Source organism: Ranitomeya imitator, chromosome 1 (assembly GCF_032444005.1).
Source record: "Ranitomeya imitator isolate aRanImi1 chromosome 1, aRanImi1.pri, whole genome shotgun sequence".
NCBI classification, from domain to species: domain Eukaryota; kingdom Metazoa; phylum Chordata; class Amphibia; order Anura; family Dendrobatidae; genus Ranitomeya; species Ranitomeya imitator.
Window position 1 is genome coordinate 96,988,776 of NC_091282.1, and position 20,855 is coordinate 97,009,630.

At 48.0% G+C, this 20,855-nt stretch overlaps 1 protein-coding gene across 4 annotated transcripts in view; it reads right to left on the reverse strand.

Annotated features, from left to right (window-relative positions):
- Positions 1-20,855, reverse strand: part of ELOVL7 (ELOVL fatty acid elongase 7) — a 70,686-nt gene that overhangs the window by 24,138 nt on the left and 25,693 nt on the right. The window contains exon 1 of one of the 4 annotated variants that reach the window (XM_069749078.1): positions 14,475-14,615. The exons of 2 other annotated variants lie outside the window; for them this stretch is intronic. The gene's annotated coding sequence lies outside the window, so the exon portion shown is untranslated. Of the gene's footprint in view, positions 1-8,317; positions 8,340-14,474; positions 14,616-20,855 lie in introns of those variants that run through there. One more of the 4 variants, XM_069749052.1, reaches the window with a different exon arrangement.

The window sequence follows — 20,855 nt, forward strand, 5'->3', positions numbered from 1 at the left end:
CTAACCCTAACCCTAAAACACAAACTCTAACCCTAACCCAAACTCTAACCCTAACCCTAGCACACAAACTCTAACCCTAACCCAAACTCTAACCCTAACCCTAAAACACAAACTATAACCCTAACCCAAACTCTAACCCTAACCCTAAAACACAAACTATAACCCTAACCCAAACTCTAACCCTAACCCTAACCCCAAAACACAAACTCTAACCCTAACCCAAACTCTAACCCTAACCCAAACTCTAACCCTAACCCTAAAACACAAACTATAACCCTAACCCAAACTCTAACCCTAACCCTAACCCCAAAACACAAACTCTAACCCTAACCCTAAAACACAAACTAACCCTAACCCAAACTCTAACCCTAACCCTAACCCTAAAACACAAACTCTAACCCTAACCCAAACTCTAACCCTAACCTTAACACAAACTCTAACCCTAAAACACAAACTCTAACCCTAACCCTAACCCAAACTCAAACCCTAAAACACAAACTCTAACCCAAACTCTAACCCTAACCCTAATACACAAACTCTAACCCTAACCCTAACCCAAACTCTAACCCTAACCCTAACCCAAACTCAAACCCTAAAACACAAACTCTAACCCTAACCCAAACTCTAACCCTAACCCTAACCCTAAAACACAAACTCTAACCCTAACCCTAACCCAAACTCTAACCCTAACCCTAACCCAAACTCAAACCCTAAAACACAAACTCTAACCCTAACCCAAACTCTAACCCTAACCCTAACCCTAAAACACAAACTCTAACCCTAAAACACAAACTAACCGTAACCCTAACCCAAACTCAAACCCTAAAACACAAACTCTAACCCTAACCCTAAAACACAAACTCTAACCCTAACCCTAAAACACAAACTCTAACCTTAACCCAAACTAACCCTAACCGTAAAACACAAACTCTAACCCTAACACACAAACTCTAACCCTAGGGTTAGGGTTAGAGTTTGGGTTAGGGTGTTTTCTTGCGTTTTTCTATAAAAACGCATGCAAACGCATGTGCTTAAAAACGCATGCGTTTACATAGACATCAATACTTTTTTTGCAAAAAAAACGCAGCAAAAATTACTACATGTTGCATTTCTGCAACAAAACGCGTGCAGAGAAAAAACGCATGCGTTGCAAAAACGCGTCAAAACGCATGCAAAAAAACGCATGCGTTTTTAATGTTAAATATAGGGAAAAAAACGCAAAAAAAAAAAACGCAAATGTGAAACCAGCCTAACCCCTGACATATTGAAAACTGCTGTCAGCTAGTTTGTTAACCCTTCTGGTGCTTTACAGGAATTAATGCAAAGTGTCATGATAGGAATGAAAATGTGTATTTTTACCACCTAAATGTCTCTAACTTCTGAACAGATTACTACAGCCGTCAGACTCTAAGGCCGCTATTTGGTCATGAATTGCCATGGCAAACATCAGCACCACAAAATCATGATCTGAGGGCATCAATTTGGATAAAGAAGAAGCCCTCACACTCAACCATTTATAATGATGTAGTCACTATTGACAGCAGCATCGAAGGGGTTAAACAAATTTGGACAGTGCAAACACTGATCGTGGCTGATGCAGCAAGTTGTCAGCTATAGTGTACAGCTGACAGCAGCCGGATTGTCACCTGTATGGGGAGGATATTCTCTTATATCTCAGGTCAGTTAAAAGATGTATTGGCTGTCATTAAGGGGTTAAATCACCCCCCTTTCGCCCCATTCAAAATAAATTTAAAAAAAATAATCAAACCTAGACATATTTGGTATCGCAGCGTTCAGAATCGCCCGATCTATCAATAAAAAAAGGATTAACCTGATTGCTAAACAGCGTAGTGAGAAAAAAAAAAAAAATCGAAATGACAGAATTACGTTTTTTTAGTCGCCGTGACATTGCATGAAAATGCAATTACGGGTGATCAAAAGAACGTATCTGCACCAAAATGGTATCATTAAAAACATCAGCCCGGCACGCAAAATATAAGCCCTCACCTGACCCCAGATCACAAAAAATGGAGACGCTACGGGTATCGGAAAATGGCACAATTTTTTATTTTTTATTTTTTTTAACAAAGTTTGGAATTTATTTTTACCACTTAGATAAAGCGTAACTAAGACATGTTTGGTGTCTATGAACTCGTAATGACCTGGAGAATCATAATGGCTGGTTAGTTTTAGCATTTATTTAAAATAGCAAAAAAAGCCAGACAAAAAACAAGTGTGGGATTGCACTTTTTTGCAATTTCACCACACTTGGAATTGTTTCCCCATTTTGTAGTACATGACATGCTAAAACCAATGATGTCGTTCAAAAGTGCAACTTGTCCAGCAAAAAACAAGCCCTCACATGGCCATATCGACGAAAAAATAAAAATGTTATGGCTCTGGGAAGGAGAGGAGCGAAAAACGAGAACGCAAAAACGGAAAGGGGCAAGGTCTTGAAGGGGTTAATAAGACGCAGACTCTCCACTCTATGGATTTGATGCATCTTATTAGTGGCGTTTGCTTAGCTGGAAGGCCTGCTCCAGTCAGATACTAGAGTAACATTTCTGGTGTAAAAAAATACCGCCACTATTGAGTACCGGTAATTTGAGGGGGTCCCGCCCTACCTTGGCTCGTCACCAGATTTATCCGTTTTCCCAGAGCTGCTCAAAAATGGTTGAGAAAATGATAGCGATACATTTTTTCAAGTATTTTATGCCAGTTTTCTGGCATAATCAATACTTTGCAACTACTTGGCTTCAATGCAAAATCTGCACCAGGCCATTTCTATTACTAATGTGTTCGTATGTGACAGAGGAAGCCTTGAGATCCTTCGTGCGCGAGGGCCGAGTGCGACTGCTGAGTAATCTGCATCAACTACAGGAGGTAGAGAGGGAACACGTGATATAAACTAAACTGTTAGATTTCTAAAATCCCAGTGCTTACTTAACTCAATAATTAATCAGATACAGATTTTAATTGATTTTTGGCTTCAACAATTTTTTTTTTTTTAAACTTAAGTTTGCAAATTAAAGAAACTTTTCAGGAAAAACAATGGAGGCAGTAAAATGTGTAGAGAACCGGTTGGTCGGGTTGAGCAGGATTGGGCTGTGTGGACATTTTCTGGCGTCGATCTCTTGTCATTATATAAACAATGATAGAAATGCAGTTTGTGGTTTACGGACACTTTCCATTGAAAGTTTCTAACACTGGTAGTAACTATGTTACTGTACAGACCACATCCAAGGAAAACTGTAAGAGAGATCAGCGCAAAATAGGGTCTTATCCGAGAAATATAGCGAACTTTACGCTCAGATTAAACTCACCTATTTAATCCGGAAAAAAAACAGCATATAGTGCAAGATCAGCTATATACAAAAAAAACACAAGGAGTACAGAAATACCCATCTAAAACATATTAATATTTTATTATTTATAAATAATCAAATTCAAGAAATGCTATAAAAATTGAAAAAAAATTGGACAACAGTAATTGCAGTGAAAAGCAAAGACAAACGTCTGACACTAAGGGCCCCTTTCCATTTGTGAGAAAAAAAAAAAACGGTCCGTAATCTGGACCGAAAAAACGGATGTAACATATGCGATTGTCATGCGAGTGCAATGCGATTTTTAATCGCACCATCCGTTTTTACATCCGTATGACATCCGTATGCAATCTGTTTTTTTTCTCTGCAACTATTTTTATACAGTCATTTACAGGACTATTTACAGTGTTCTGTGCCACAGAATGGTAAGGTATCTGTAAAAAACGGATGGAATACGGATGGTCCGTATTTCATGCGTTTTTTTTCTCGCACCCATTGACTTGCATTGGCGAGTCTCGTCCGAGAATCGCAGCAATACGAAGCATGCTGCGATTTTTTTCTCAGTACGATTTCACAAATGAAAAGACACCTATTTAATAACATTGGTCCGAGTGCAATCCGATTTTTTATCGGATTGCACTCGTCCGTTTTCCTCGCAAGTGGAAAGGAGCCCTAATACAAATGTATATGGACCGGGAATACAGAGACCATAACACACTCCATGATGCAATATTATACTATAGATGTATCCATATAGCAGCACTATCACAATATTAGAAAAATAAGATGAATATAATACTATGGATTTAATTAGGATAAAATAAATTTATTGCCATCACGGCTGTGACACCATAAAGAACTATAACTATATAAAATATGAATCTAGCACTGAAAAGACGATCTCAGCCAAATTAGTCCTTAGAAGTAGTCAGACTAAGCAGCCCCGACGCGCGTTTCGTGTGGGCTCTCTCAAGGGGCTGGTTATTTAAAGTGCAAGATCAGCTGCAGCAGATCAATGGGTCAGCCAGTGACCATCAGACATCAAGACAGAGACTATCCACAAACTCCTTCTAAGCCCTGTTTCACACATCAGCGTCTCCGGTACGTGAGGTGACAGTTTCCTCACGTACCGGAGACACTGACACACGTAGACACATAAAAATCAATGCATCTGTGCAGATGTCATTGATTTTTTGCGGACCGTGTCTCTGTGTGCCAAACACGGAGACATGTCAGTGTTCGTGGGAGCGCACGTATTACACGGACCCATGTCCGTGTGCAGTTCATGTGCCGTGCAGGAGACAGCGCTACATTAAGCGCTGTGCCCCCCACTGGTGCTGAAGCCGCAATTCATATCTCACCCTGCAGCAGCGTTTGCTGCAGAGAAGATATGAATAATAGTGTTTAAAATAAAGATCTATGTGTCAACCACCCTCCCACCCCCTGTGCGCCCCCCCCCCCGCTGTTCTGAAAATACTCACCCGGCTCGTTCCCTCACCAGCGCCGCTTCCTGTTCTGGCCGCATCTTCTCCTGTATGCGGTCACGTGGGGCCGCTCATTTACAGTAATGAATATGTGGCTCCACCTCCCATAGGGGTGGAGCTGCATATTCATTACGGTAATTGGCGGACCCATGTGACCACATACAGGAGAAGATGCTGCCAGAACAGGAAGCAGCGACAGCCAACGAGGGAGCTGGGTGAGTATTTTCAGAACAGCGGGGGGGCGCACAGGGGGTGGGAGGGCGGGGGGCACATAGATCTTTATTTTAAACACTATTATTCATATCTTCTCTGCAGCAAACGCTGCTGCAGGGAAGATATCAATGGCGGCTTCAGCACCAGATGCTGGTACATGTGGTACCCAGCACGGTGCGTGTGGTACCCAGTGGGCACACGGGCGGCACACGTGTGCCGCACATGTGCCACAGAAACGTAGGGGCACAAGGACACGGATAATTCCGGTACCTATTTTTTCCGGTACTGGAATTATCTGGACATGTGAAACCGGCCTAAGGCCTGTCCCACACGTCCAGATAATTCCAGTACCGGAAAAAAAAAATATATATCGGTACCGGAGTTATCCGTGTCCGTGTGCTTACCTGGCACATCAGTGTGGCACACGTGCGGCAGCCGTGTGCCGACTGGGTACCACACGCACCGTGCAGGAGACAGCGCTAGAGGTAAGCGCTGTCCCCTGCTTTGGGTGCTGAATCCAGAATTCATTCCTTCTTCCCAGCAGCATTCGCTGGAAAGAAGGAATGAAAAATTATTTTAACAACCAAAAAAAAAAAAAAAAAAAATTAAGTTCCCGGTAATCTGTCCCCCCCCCCCCACCCCATGTGCGCCCGCCCGCTGGCATTAAAATACTTACCCAGCTCCCTCGGCACTTCCATCCTCTCAGCGTCGCAGCTCTTCCTGTATGAGCGGTCACATGGTGCCGCACATTACAGTGATGAATATGCGGCTCCACCCCTATGGGAGGTGGAGCCGCATATTCATCACTGTAATGTGTGGCACCGTGTGACCGCTAATACAGGACAAGCAGCGACGCTAAGAGGATGGAAGCGCCGAGGGAGCTGGGTATTTTAATGCCAGCGGGCGGGCGCACAGGGGGTGGGAGGGGGCAGATTACCGGGAACTTTATTTTAACAACCAAAAAAAAAAAAATTATTTTTCATTCCTTCTTTCCAGCAAACGCTGCTGGAGAGAAGAAATGAATGGGGATTCAGCACCACAAGCTGGGGGGACAGCCCTTACAGTAGCACTGTCTCCTGCACATCACACAGACTGCACACGGACAGCATCCGTGTGCGGTACGTGTTTTACACGGATCCATTGACTTTAATGGGTCCGTGTGATCCGTGCGTTCCCACAAACACTGACATGTCTACATGTTTTCCAAACGGACACATGGTCCGTGAAAACACGCTGACATATGCAGAGACAGATTGATTTTATTGTGTCTACGTGAGTCAGTGTCTCCGGGACGTGAGGAAACTCACCTCACGTACCGGAGCCACTGATGTGAAACCGGCCTAACCTATTGCTGACTGTACACATCATGGAATAAGAGAGCAGAGGAACACATGGTAAAATCTGTGGTGCTTGTATAAAGGCTACATAATGTAACCATTATATTAGCTCTACCATCATGATACTTGTAATCCCCCACTGAATAGTTCTCATTTATTAAAGTTGTTCTTAAATGCCTCAATATAAAGGTCACTATAAAAGAGGGGGGGGGGGGGGGTCACCAGCTCAGGACCCTCATATTAGGCTGAGCAGAAATAAACTGCAAAGATCACCTCTCTGGACAACCTCAAACATTTGTACATCCAATAGACTGCCCATTAGGAAGGGTGGTGTAATGACTCATGTAGCCTGTGGAGGCGCTGCAGGGGAACAGAATATTGGCTGCTTGGCTCCTCCACAGATTACAACTGACCTCTAAGAAGAGTTTTTGGAGAGATTGTGACGGTGCATATTTTTGTTGTCAAAAACGCAACGTTTTACAGTTCCAGCAAAGTGGATGGAATTTATAGAGATCTCATGCCCACTGTTTTTTTTCCCTTAGCCAGGGCCAGTTTTAGACAAAGTCCTCCATACTGTATAATGCACACCCCTTAGTCCTTCATACAGTATAATGCCCACCCCATTGCCTTCCATATAGAATAATGCACAGCCCATAGTCCTTCATAGAGTATAATGCATTCCCCATAGTCCTCTATACAGTATAATGCAGCCCCCATATAGTATATATACTATAATGCAGCCCCCATATTGTATTATGTACACCCCATATAGAATAATGCTGTCCCATAGTCCAGTATTCTCGCCACCACGTGTCAACGATTTAAAAAAAATAAAATACATACCTCTCCTCATCCCCCCCTGCTCTGGTCTCTGTGGCACATCCCTCAGCAGCTCCACACTGCGGTGTGCGATGAAGTGACCTCACCTCACCAGCTGCGGAGAGGGAATTATGGGAGAGGGAGCGTCACCTGATGCTCTATCCTCCATCATTGCTTTCAACTGTAATGGCATCTGTGATGCCCATACAGTTGAATGCACAATTCGGAGGTTGGAGGGTGTGTATGATGGAGCCGAGTACCCCTGACTCATGGGCCCCATAGTGGCTGTGTAATATTAGTGGCACACCACTGAGGGAGTGGAGGTCCTAGGCAACTGTCTAGTTTGCCTGCATCCAACATCGACTCTGCCAGCAGCTAACCTTAACTCCTATGCATTCTTCAAATCCGCAACATGTTAAAACTCAGGACACCCAGAAGAGAAATTATGTTCAGACTCTCCCCTTAGAATTGCATTAGATGAAGAAAATTTGAAGGGAAAAAAAAAAAAGAAAACGCACATGCTGCGGAAATGCACTAAACACATATAAATCGGCACATGACTATCAATAAAGTTGTCAACTGTCAAACAACAGAGTATTAACAACAAGGTAGCTTTATGTAATAAATGACCTACAAATAAGAGAAGAAAAAACCCCACGAAGCATAAAAACTAAATGCAATGAAATAAAAGCGCAAGTAACCTAATTTATGTAATGGGTGAAAAAATGCTGCAGAAAATCGGCAACATCAAAAATACTCATTGTGGGAACATAGCCTCAGGGTCTCATGACACACAGTGAGGGTCGTCCGAACCTGCCAGTTCACTGTATCACTATCAGTTGAGCATAAATGAAAACTCAAAACTCAGCCGAGCGCTCCTGTGCACAGGGGAATCAGCAGAGATCGCTGCCGAATGTGCGTGTGAGCAGCTGGTAAAGTTAACGGAGGTTCACTCCTAACAGATTGTCTAATTCACATGACTTGGTGACATAATTACCCTTAAGATGAGTGAGCAAAAAAAACGTCTGCAGACAAGCTTGCTAACCACTTCCAGCGATAACCAGCAGAATTAGGAATGGAGCGCTGAACTAGGATAGTAACTGTAGCTTATCAATAGGAGATAAATACGTACGCTACTCACCTGGTAGCAGTGTTTTTTCAGGAGCCATGACAGCACAACGAGAGAGGGGATCTGCCCTTCAGGGACAGGAAACCTACAGACATAAAAAGGGCGGCACCTCTCTCCCACGTCAGTTGTTTCCAGAGCATGAGAGGACCACCATGGTTAGTAACACAGATGCAGTATATATATATATATATATAAATATATTTTATTATGCAAGTGAACATAAAATTTAACCCAAAACCAACAGGGTGTTGAATCATCCAAAACATAGGGTAGGGAATCTAAGGGTGCTGTCATGGCTCCTGAAAAAACACTGCTACCAGGTGAGTAGCGTACGTATTTATTCAGTCGCCATGACAGCACAACGAGAGACTTTCAGAGACGAAAGATTTAGGGGGGGATAATAGCTTCCAGCACTCTTCTCCCAAACGTAAGGTCTGAGAAACTACCCAGATCTAACCTGTAGTGTTTAAGAAAGGTAGAAGGGGAAGTCCATGTGGCCGCCTTACATATGTCTTCGATCGATACTTCTGACCTCTCCGCCCAGGAAGATGCTATGGCTCGCGTGGAGTGTGCCTTTATACCATCTGGAACTTCGTTGCCACCTGCGGTATAAGCGAGAGAGATCGCCTCCCTAATCCACCTGGCTAGAGTGTTTTTAGATACTCTAAGACCCTTTCTCACCCCTTGATAGGCTACAAACAGGGAGTTGTCTTTTTTCCAGGCATCTGTCACTGCAATATATTTAAGGAGGCATCTTCTTACATCTAAGGAATGAAAACTACGTTCCTTATCGTTAGCAGGATTAGAGCAAAATGAGGGTAGGACTACCTCCTGTACTCTGTGGAATTTTGACGCAACTTTAGGAAGATATAGGGGATCGGGCTTCAATATTACCCTATCCTCCCTGACCTGCATGTATGGTGGATGTCTGGAGAGTGCCTGCAGATCACTAACCCTTCTAGCCGATGTGAGTGCAACCAACAGGGCTGTTTTAACTGAAAGGATTTTTACAGGGATGGAATCAATGGGTTCGAATGGGGCTTGCGTTAGGGCAGAGAGTACCAGATTTAGGTCCCATGGGACTAACCTTTGTTTAATAATCGGTCTAGATCTAGTGACTGCTTTAAAAAACCTAGAAATCCAGTGATTACTGGCCAAGTTAAGGTTATATAATGCCCCCAGCACTGACACCTGAACTCTAAGAGTACTTGTGGCCAAGCCCATCTCTAGGCCTTTTTGTAAAAATTCGAGAATCTGGTTTATACATGGTTTTTGGTATTTGAGCCCCTGAATATGATAGAAATTTTCTCCACACTCTAACAAATGCTCGTTGTAGAGGGTTTCCTACTTTTAAGGAGTGTATTTACCAGATTCTGAGAGAACCCTTTTCCCCTCAGTAAGGACCTCTCAAGTTCCATGCCGCTAGGTGTAAAGTTGGCTACTTGAGGATGGAGGATCGGCCCTTGGGAGAGCAGATCTGGTAGCTCTGGCAGGATCCATGGTTGGCAGACAGACATCTTCCTCAGCCAAGGAAACCAAGCCCTCTTGGGCCAAAATGGAGCTATCAAGATTACCTGGGCCCTGTCCTCCCGAATCTTCCTTAGAACTAAAGGAATTAGATTTAGAGGGGGAAAAGCATATGCGAGCCTGAAGTGCCAAGATATCAGCAGAGCGTCCACAGCATATGGGTTGTCTTTTGGATTTAGGGAGCAGAATTGGTGTAATTTTTTGTTTCCCCTTGCTGGCAAAAAGGTTTATCTCTGGACAACCCCATAACTGAATGATTTGATTGAAGACAGCTGGATTTAGCGACCACTCTCCCTGTCTGAGCACGTTGCGACTTAGATAGTCGGCTTTGGTATTGATACTTCCTTTTATATGAAGCGCCGTCAGGGAGAGAAGATGTTCTTCGGCCACCTGAAAGATATGATTTGCGACCTCCATCAATGAACTGGATCGTGTGCCCCCTTGACGATTAATGTAGGCCACAGTTACCCGATTGTCTGATAATAGCCTGACGTGTCGACCCTGTAGGGGTACAAGGAATTTATTTAATGCATGTTTTACCGCCAACAGCTCTTTCAAGTTGGAGGAAGAGTCCTGTTCAGACTGAGGCCATAGCCCCTGAACCCAATCCTCTCCTAAGTGAGCCCCCCACCCCTTGGGGCTAGCGTCCGTAGTCAATACCCTAGACACATGATTTATCCAAGGGACCCCCCTGCGTAGATTCGAAGTGTGTGTCCACCAACCAAGAGAATGTATAGTCTCCGCAGAAAGTGTAAATTTACTGTCGAGGTGAGCTCTTAGACGACGAGAATTGTGTAATACGTCCCATTGTAGAGTCCTTGTGTGGAACTGTGCCCAGAGAACCGCCGGGATACAGGGCATAAGAGAACCCAAGATCGACATCGCACTTCTGACCGACACTAAGGGATTATTTATTGCTCTGGTGACCAACTGCTTAACCTTAGCCACCTTTGCGTCCGGCAGGCGACATTCCTGCTGACTAGAGTCTATAACATATCCCAGGAACTCTGGTACTTTTAGGGGCTGAAGACGCGACTTTTTGACATTGATTATCCGGCCCAACTCGTGTAACGCACTCATGACCTTCTGTAGTTGGTCTTTGCAATGCGACTCTGAATGACCCACAATTAGTAAGTCATCCATGTATGGGACTACTAATATATCCTGTTCATGCAAGTGCGCCCTAACCTCCACCATGATTTTTGTGAACACCCGAGGTGCAATTGCGACTCCGAAAGGAAGTGCCTGATATTGAAAATGTTCAACCGTGCCGGCTAGTGAAACCGCCACCCTAAGAAACCTCTGATGATCTACATGTATTGGAACATGGTAATAGGCGTCTTTGAGATCTAAGACAACCATAAAACAATGGTTAAAGAGTAATTTTATTGCTGTCTTGACCGACTCCATTTTGAAGGAGGGTATCAACAAAAAATTGTTCAGGCCTTTCAAATTGATAATGGTGCGATATGAACCATCAGGTTTTTTGATCAGGAACAGAGGGGAATAAAACCCCCTACCTTCCTCGCCCGTACGGACTTTGACTAGAACTTTCTTCCGTTGGAGTTCCCGGACCTCAGACTCCAGCGCCAACTGTTCTGTAGAGGAGGAATGAACAGGTGTCAACATAAATTTGTCCCGAGGAGTATGGTGGAAGTCAAAGGTTAGGCCTTTCCCCACAATGCTTAGAATCCATGGATTGTTTGTAATCCGTACCCAGGCTGGGTAGAAGGCCGAAAGCCTACCCCCCACCTGGTCCGCCAGTCATTGCGGTTTTTTAACATCTCGTGAGGGATTAAACATAAATCCTTTACCCCTCCTTCTGCTGCTGTCGTATCTGGTAGATTCTCTGTTAGATTCTCTATATGGCCTTCTGCGGTTAGACCATCCTCTATTATAGTCTCGTCTGTAGAAGGGTCTTCCTAGGAAGGGAAAGCGTTTTTTATTATCTCCTGCTTTTTCCAACAGCTCATCTAGGACCGGTCCGAATAAGTGAGCTCCTTCACAGGGAATGCCACATAACTTTGTTCTGGCCTGTAAGTCCCCTGGCCAACATTTTATCCACAGCGCTCTTCGGGCTGCGTTAGATAACGCCGAGGACCTGGCGGCCAACCTGACCGAGTCTGCCGATGCATCCGAAAGGAAAGCTGCTGCATCCTGGATTATAGGCATAGAGGATAATATTTCTGCTCTAGGGACTTTATCCTTGAGCTGGTCTTCGAGGTGACCTAACCATACCATCAGGGACCGGGCTGTACAGGTGGCTGCTATAGCTGGTCTCAAGGACCCCGCTGAAGTCTCCCAAGCCCCTTTAAGGAAGGTATCAGCTTTCCTATCTAATGGATCCTTCAAGTTCCCCAAGTCGTCAAAGGGGAGAGATGTTTTTTTGCATGCCTTGGCGACTGCCGCATCCAGTTTCGGAACTTTATCCCATGAGGATGAAGCCTCCTCCTCAAAAGGATATCTTCTTTTAAAAGCTGGCGGAAGCAAACCCTTCCTCTCTGGTTTCTTCCATTCCTTTGAGATTAGTAATTTGATTTTATCAACCACTGGAAAGGATCTTCGGGACTTCCGCTCAATACCTTTGAACATAACATCCTGAATGGAATGTTCCGACTGGGTATCCTCTATCCCCATTGTGCTGTTAACCGCTTTAACTAGATGGTTAACCCTATCCAGGGACAAGCAGGCTTGACTGGACTGTTGATCTTCAGAGGAAGAAGTAAACGGGAGGGACCCTGAGCTCAGCTCACCCGAGTCTGAATCCACATCAGATAAAGGGGAAGATTTTTTAACCTTCGTTTCCCGAGACCTGGATCTCACAGAATTTTTGATTTCCTGTCTAACCATCTCTCTTATTGTAGAGGTTAGATCAGGAGCCTCCTCCTCCAGCAGGCGTTGAATACATGATTTGCATAACTTTTTCAAATGCCCATCCGGAAGCGGCTCTGCGCATTCAGCACACTGCCTATGTTTAGCTTTAGACGAACTTTTTCTCCCCTAGTAAGGAGAGAGGAAAAGAACAAGGGGAACACAATCATCACTAAGTGAACTTTCACGAAGATCACTTACCCCGCCAGTAATGAGTGGTACCGTAGATGGGGGGTCCTTCGTAGCCGGCAAATCTTTACGGCTTGAGGACTTCGGTATAGAAACTCGAGCCTCCTTAGCTCCACCAGTGCGGCTACTGCCACTAGACCGATGCTGGGAGCTTCTTCGAGGCTTTTCTGACTGCTGCTGCTGCTGCTGGCTGTCGATAGTCCCTTCTGGTGACTCCATAATGAAATGGGCAAGGAACATGAGCCATCCCAGCCTGCAGCCTTAAATAATGCCCCCAAGGTACCGCCCTGGATGGGGGTTAGCAGGGAATCCCAGGTGTCATTCGATTAATTGGGATCATTGTTCGTACTGCGCTGCCCTCCCCCGAAGCCCTGATCGTCCCCGCAGCTGGGCGCCGCCATTAGCCAGCGAACGGCGCCACTGCGCATGCCCGGCCGCGCCGCCTGCCGCATCATCCGGACACGCCCCTTCCGGACGCGGCAGCGGCGCACAGCAGACACGCGGACCAGGACGGCAGCGGGCACTCACTGGACCGACGCCGTACCCCCGCAAGGAACCGACTGGCTCCCGGGAACCCAGCAGCCCAGCACACACTCCCCAGGTACCTTATCCAGGACACCATAGAAGCCAGCCTATATGGTCGAGGCTGCTTCCTCCTGCCGCCACCTACACTAACAGTCCCCCTGCCGTGTGGTGCTTCCTGCCTCCTGATCAGGCCGAGGTAGGGGACCCCCGCTACCTGCATCAGCCTGCCAGGAGTGGGGATATCTTCATAGCTTCGACCCTCTTCTCAGGGCCTGTCTGAAGAGGTTCCGTTGTCAGGGACAGGAAACCAACTGACGTGGGAGAGAGGTGCCGCCCTTTTTATGTCTGTAGGTTTCCTGTCCCTGAAGGGCGGATCCCCTCTCTCGTTGTGCTGTCATGGCGACTGAATAAATTACTTATTTACAGTTACGCCACTTATGCACATATATAGCATCTCAATAATAAAAAAAAGTCCTTTTCTGTAGACATACCCTTTAAAAGTAATCAAAATGTTGCTACCCTATCTAAGAGCAGCATGATGTGGGGCCAGAGACCGTAATTCCAGGGATGCATCTCTTATTGGGCTGCTTGCTGCAGTTTTCATAAAATCAGTTTTCTCTGCTGCAGAGCTACCAGTTCTCTGTATAACCCTGCCCACTCCACCGATTGGCAACAATTTGTGTACACTATGCATAGGCAGAAAGCTACCAATTTTTTTCAAGGTCATATGGATCACCCCCCAAGGGCTGTGGGTACTCGGTACCGGGTCCTGCAGTTCACAGGGGGAGGTCACGGTGGCTGACCTGGTCCATGGCCCTGGGACGTCCGTATAAAAGGGAAAGGTCTTTCAAAGAATAGTTTATGTTCGTGATGCCACCTGTGGTTTTCTGTCAGGGTGACCGACGCTGCTTTAAGGGGTCCGCTGGGGTGATGTTATGGCAGCTAGATGGTATACCTTCCCACAGGTGAAGTATATCCCCAGGGCTTCCTGCTGTGTAGATGGTGGATGGTGAGAGGTGCAGAGAAGAACGAGGACACAAGGTTGCAGTCTCTTTACCTTTACTGAAGACTTCAGCATCCACAGTCCAGGGCACCAGATCACAGGGCAGGCTGAGTCCGGCCGGTTCGGAGGCAAGTCCAGAATCCCCTTGTCCAGGTGGAAATCAGTAGCCTTCCCCTTGCGATGCAGTGTTGTAGTTCCTTACTGCCTAAGGCTTCACATAAGGGTCTCACAGATGTAATGTCTCTCTCTCTGTCCCCCATATAGGATAAGACAAACCCGTATGACTGGTGGCTTGAGGCTGTTTATAGGGACTCTAGCATGCCCCGGCCTCCATGGGTTGCCACCGTGCCTCCTGGGTGTAGGGCGGACAGGTAACGGTTCCCTGAAAAATCCCCACACGGAAAATTGCCCACACGGAAAATTGCCCATTGCAGCATCGCAAAGTTTCAGACCAATGATATTTGAGGTGCAAGCTGAGGATGTTCACATGATATGTGATCAACTTGTGATTGACCTAGTGCAAAACTGCAAACATGCTGAAGATCTGTGGTTTGTTGCAGTCTGTCATTATCAGTAATAGATAGATCTAGTCTGCTCTCATCTCTCACTGATTCTGCCTTATTCCTTCCACCAGCCCAGAACAGCAGCACAGGCAGAACCAGCAGCAGTGTGATCCAGAGGAGCCATCACTGCTATCAGTGCTCACAAAAGTATCACAGTATTATCTGTGGGGTTACATGGGACTGCAGGTCAGATCTAATACATTATCATCTCAGTGGGAGCCCATCAAAAGCAGGATGCTGCAGAGGGGGGGCTGTATGGGGCGCAGCTAAAAGGAGGCCCCCACATGACTGCGTTGCCATGGGAGCAGTGCAGTAGGTTTTCTTTTAAAAAATAAAGGTGTTATTGAGTAAAGGAGCCCGGGGATTGGAAGAGTAGGATTTGGGGTGGGGATTTATGCAAAAAGGGAGGTGGGGGCTTGGGAAAGTGCGGGAAAAGGGGAGATCAGTTACCTTAGACGGGCGAAGTGAGTGGACCTGCTGCCACATCCCTCTCACCATGTCTTCTGTGGACAGCCTGGTAGCTCAGCTTCGTCGGGAGGCCAGTTCCAGGAGGGCCGGATGGCTGGAGGAGCAGCTCACAGGGCTGCTCGGAGGCAGTGGGAGCCAGGACAGCGGGAGCCGGGGCAGCAGAACCAGGCGGTCTAGGCCGCCAGACAGGCTGTCCCCCGACACTACACCGCGCGGCAGGCGCAGGCCGCGGAGCCCCTCCAGGGACCCTGCGGGGGCTGGGGGACGCGGCCGATCCACCTTGCCCGCCCCCTCCCCCGGCAGGAATCCACCTGGCGGCCCTGCCGGCGCGAGGCGGCGCGGTGCTGGGCGAGCGGTGCAGACGCGGCAGGACGCCGGCGCTGCACAGGATGTCAGGGCCGCACTTCCGGTGCGGCCTAGCAGAGGGCGCGGCGGCGCCGCAGCACCGATAGCAGCAGCTTCTACCCGCCGGGGAGCACCTCCCGCGGTGGCGGCAACACGAGCAGGGGGACGGGGAAGGAGCCCAGCGGCGGCGGCAGCATCCACCAGGCAGGAGCCGGGGAGTATCGCGGCGGGCGCAATTGCGGCGGGGGCACCCGGATCCCATCCCCCCAGTGCACCTGGCTCTGCGACAGGACGGCAGAGCAGACTATCGGGCAGGACAGCGGCGGCATCACGGCAAGGAGCGGGTCGCGGTCGGGCCGCAGGAGCGGCGTCCAGAGGAGACAGTCCAGCGGCTGGAGGCAGAGGAATCACGGAGCCGGACAGATCCAGATCCAGCAGGAGGTCGAGGGACCGGTCGCCTTCGCCAGTCTCGGTCCCCCCTGGTGACGTGGAGGCCAGGGGCGCGGGCCTGGGGCAGATGAGCGGCAGCGATGATTCCGGGAACGAACATCGCGACGAAATGGACCAGCAGGATTCAGGAAGCACGGCTGGTGGGGACACAGCACCTGCGCAGCCACGTGAGTACATGTCCAGTCTTTCCCCAGTGCCGGGTGTTTCGGGTGTGGTGGAGCGGGGTGGGGGCTGTAATGAGGTCCCGGGGGTCAGAGAACTTCTAGCGGGTATGTCGCAGATTTTGCGTAGATTGGATGGGGGCGGGGGTAGCTCAGTTGCTAACAGTGTGGGATCGTCGCCCGCTGGTGCCTGGGTGTCAGTTGCCGGGGGCGTAGCAGGGGGTTCGAACGAGATTGCGAGCTCGGGTAGCGGGACACCTGTTTCTGTGGCGGGGGTGTCGGTGTCGGTACAAACGGAAACGGGAAAAGGTGATACCGTTAAGTTAGACGACAGGGCAAAAGGCGAGGTATATGTGTGTTTTGAGGGTCCGCTGGGGGCCCATTTGAAGAAAGAAGTCAAGGAAAAGATTTGGAAAGATGAATACGTAGAGATTTTCTCTCTCCTTCCTTTAGAAAAATTTAACTTGGATAAAGGAAAGAAAGACGACAGCAAAAAGGAAGAGGAAGAAAAGAGGCGTTGGCGCCTTATTCCTCAGACGTTCGTTAACTGGCAGCAGGCCTTTGCCATTCTAGCGAGTGTTATAGGGGAGAAATTCCCCGAGAATTGCTCGGGCCTGTTTTGTTATTTGGATGCTATTGGTGAAGCGCATCGTACCTACGGGGGCCAGGCTTGGCTGAGATACGATGAACAGTTCAGGCAGCGAAAAGCAGTGAGGCCGGAGATAAGGTGGGACCAAAAAGACATCGGGTTGTGGCTGAAGGTGATGGCTCCGGTGCGTTATGGGCAGTCCTTTCAGGGGGGAGGGGGGGTAGCAGTCAGCAGTCAGGACAAAGTGGAGGACACGGGTCTCAGGGTTCAAAGGAAAAATCTGGGACATGCTGGCAGTTTAATGAGGGCCAGTGCAAGTATGGCACCACTTGTAAATTTAAACACGTGTGCTCCCATTGCAACGGGGCCTCTCACGGAGCCGCTAAGTGTTTCAAGAAATCACGTGGTAAGCCATCAGTGGGTGGCGGTCAAGGGGGTGACTCCGGTGAGGGTTCAAAAGATGGCCCCCTATCTAAGTAGATACCCGGATGTTAAAAAGGCGGAGGTTATTAGGGACGGTTTTCTTGAGGGGTTTAAGATCCCTCACCCGATGCATGTTGTTCCTTTTTCTACAAAAAATTTGAGATCAGCTGGCTTGCATGCGGAGGTGGTTTCGGCTAAATTGGCAAAAGAGGTTGAGCTGGGAAGAATGGCGGGGCCTTTTAGTTCGTTGCCCATGGCGGGTGTAATTGTTTCCCCGCTTGGGGTGGTGCCCAAGAAGGAGCCGAACAAGTTCCGGCAAATTCAGCATCTTTCATATCCCAAAGGATCCTCGGTTAATGACGGGATTGCAGAGGAGTTGTGCTCCGTTGTTTACACATCGTTTGATGCGGCTGTTCGGTGGGTGCGAATGTACGGGCCTGGAGCATTGCTGGCAAAAACGGACATCGAGTCGGCATTTAGGCTCTTGCCGGTGCACCCGCAGAGCATTCCTTTGTTAGGTTGTTGGTGGGAGGGTGGTTTTTACTTGGATAGGTGTTTGCCTATGGGATGTTCTATTTCCTGTGCATTGTTTGAGACTTTCAGTACCTTTTTAGAGTGGGTAGTGAGAGATGTATCGGCCGTTCCTTCTGTCATTCACTATTTGGATGATTTTTTGTTTGTTGGTCCACCGGATTCAGCAGTGTGCTGTCATTTACTTGGGACCATGGAATGGGTGGCCGGACAGTTTGGTGTTCCTTTGGCACAGGGAAAAACGGAGGGCCCCTGCACGGTCTTGAGTTTCTTAGGGATTCTCATTGATTCTGAGAAAATGGAGTGTAGGTTGCCTGATGATAAGTTGGAGTTGCTTAAGCGAGAGGTGAGTCGGATTGGAAAATTGCGGAAGACTTCATTGAAGGAGTTGCAGTCGCTGCTGGGCCGCCTGAATTTTGCTTGTCGTATTATGCCAATGGGCAGGATATTTTGCTGCAGATTGTCCAGGGCGACGGCTGGAGTTCGGTCGGCTCATCATTTTATTCGTTTGGGTAGAGAGCATAAGGAGGACCTTCTTGTTTGGCAACGTTTTTTGGAAGGCTATAATGGCAGGTCGCTTATTCAGCAGGAGGATCTGAATGCTTTTGATTGCGAGATCTACACAGACGCAGCAGGTGGAGTTGGTTATGGGGCCTACTGTGGAGGAAAATGGAGCGTCGGGGTGTGGCCAGAGGATTGGCGAAAGAAGGGGCTCACCAAGAATTTGGCATTGTTGGAGTTGTTCCCGATTGTGGTGTCAGTGTTTGTTTGGGGTGACAGCTTTCGTGATCGGCGAGTACGTTTCCATTGCGATAACTCGAGCGTGGTGGCCGTGATTAACAGCTTATCTTCTTCTTCCCCTCCAGTAATTAGGTTGGTCAGGGAGTTGGTACTGAGATGCTTGGAGTTGAATGCATGGATTACGGCGGTGCACGTGCCAGGAGTTCAGAACAATATAGCTGATGCTTTGTCTCGTTTGCAGTGGGACCGATTCCGGGATTTGGCTCCAGATTCGGAGGCGGCAGGAGCAGCATGTCCTTTGCATCTGTGGCAGGTGGTTACGGAAGGGGAGGCCGATTGATCCAAGCCTCGGTGTCAAACAGGACATGGTCAGATTATGCGGCGTCATGGGCCATGTGGGAAAGTTGGTTGTTTCAATGCGGCTCGGCTGAGTCAGATAGCGACAGGGCAATGGCGTTATTGGCACTGGTAGGTAAGGTCGTGGAGTGGGGTTGGTCCGTGGCTAGGTTAAACAAGTTTATAGCAGGTTTGGCTTTTGGTTTTCAGTTGCAAGGATTGAGGGACGTCACAAAGGACTTTGTTATACGGCAGGCGTTGAAAGGTTTTCGTAAGGGTAATTCGACTTTTGATAAGCGCAGGCCCATTTCTTTTGGGTTGTTGCAGCGGTTAGGGGAGGCCTTGGGCGTAATTTGTTCATCTCAGTTTGAGGTGGTACTGTTTCAATTGGCCTTTTCTCTAGCGTTTTTTGGTGCTTTGCGTCTGGGTGAATTGGTTTCCCCGAGCAAGGACAGGTCAGGTGGTCTTTTGGCGGAAGATGTGGTTTTTTGGGAAGGGGGAGTTGCCTTTTGGATAAGGCGTTCAAAGACGGATCAGCTAGGTAGGGGAAAGAAAGTAGTGCTAGGAAGGGTGGCGGGTAGCGGGATGTGTCCGCAACGCTGCTTAGAGACATATTGGAATTTGTCATCAGTCAGGTCAGGCCCTCTGTTGCAACACCAAGAGGGGGATTTCTTGTCACGTTTCCAGTTTGTAGCCATTTTGAAGAAGGGCTTGGGTTTGCTGGGTGTTAACCCGGAAAATTTCGGCTCGCATTCTTTTAGGATTGGGGCCGCATCTGAGGCCGATGGTTTGGGCCTTGGGCCGGAGGTGATCAAGAAAATAGGCAGATGGAGTTCTAATCGTTACCTGTCTTATGTGCGGCATTAAATCAACAATGCGGGGTGAAGAGGGACGTCTTTGCGGATTGTTAATTATGGTTGTGTTTTTCAGGTCGTACCCCTCTTTTGGCGTGGATTGTCGGACACTCTTTCGTTTATTGGGGCGCCCTCCGGGCCGATGCGCGCGCGAATGGTAGGCAACTGGGTTTCGGCCGAGAGGCAGTGATCATCCGTTGGATGGGGACTCGTGGTATGTCGTGGCGTAGTTTTTTGCCGGAATTCTCCCGCGCCGCCCGTCTGGATCGCCCTCCGGATATTTTAGTGGTTCACTTGGGGGGTAATGATTTGGGGGCAAAACCCGTGAGGGAACTCATTCGGGATATCCGTTATGACTTGTTGAGGCTGTGGGTATCTTTTCCCGGTATGCTGACTGTGTGGTCAGACATTGTGCCGCGGAAGACGTGGCGGGAGGCCCGTTCCCATAAAGGGATTAACAGAGCCAGGGTAAAATTGAACAGGATGGTGGCGAGTTTTGTGTCCCGGAATGGGGGTATTGCCGTGAGGCATTTCGAGCTGGAGGCCGGGGTCGGTAATTTTTGGAGGGATGATGGAGTGCATCTTAACGAGATCGGGATGGATTTATGGGCGCTCGGTCTACAGGAAGGAGTTGAAAGAGCTTTGGCGGTGGTGGGGCACTCACGAGCCTGAGGTGGTCAGGGCTGTTCGTGTGTGGCGGGGGGTGGGGTTCTTGGAGTTGGTGATGATGCTGATAGGGTTGATCTGGCTTTTGGTACGGGCTCTGGACGGGGTGTTTACCTCGGGAGCTTTGTGGTTGGTTTGCCCGAAATGGGTTACATGGTGCCCTCGAGCTGGTGGTTACGGCTGAGGGTAAATACGTGTTTTTTGTAAAAATTTTAAAGGGTAGGCTCTCTGCCTATTATGAGCCAGATTTTTTAGCTCCAAGAGCCCCCCCCTCGAGGTTTTATATATTTACTGTTTACATGTTGTTA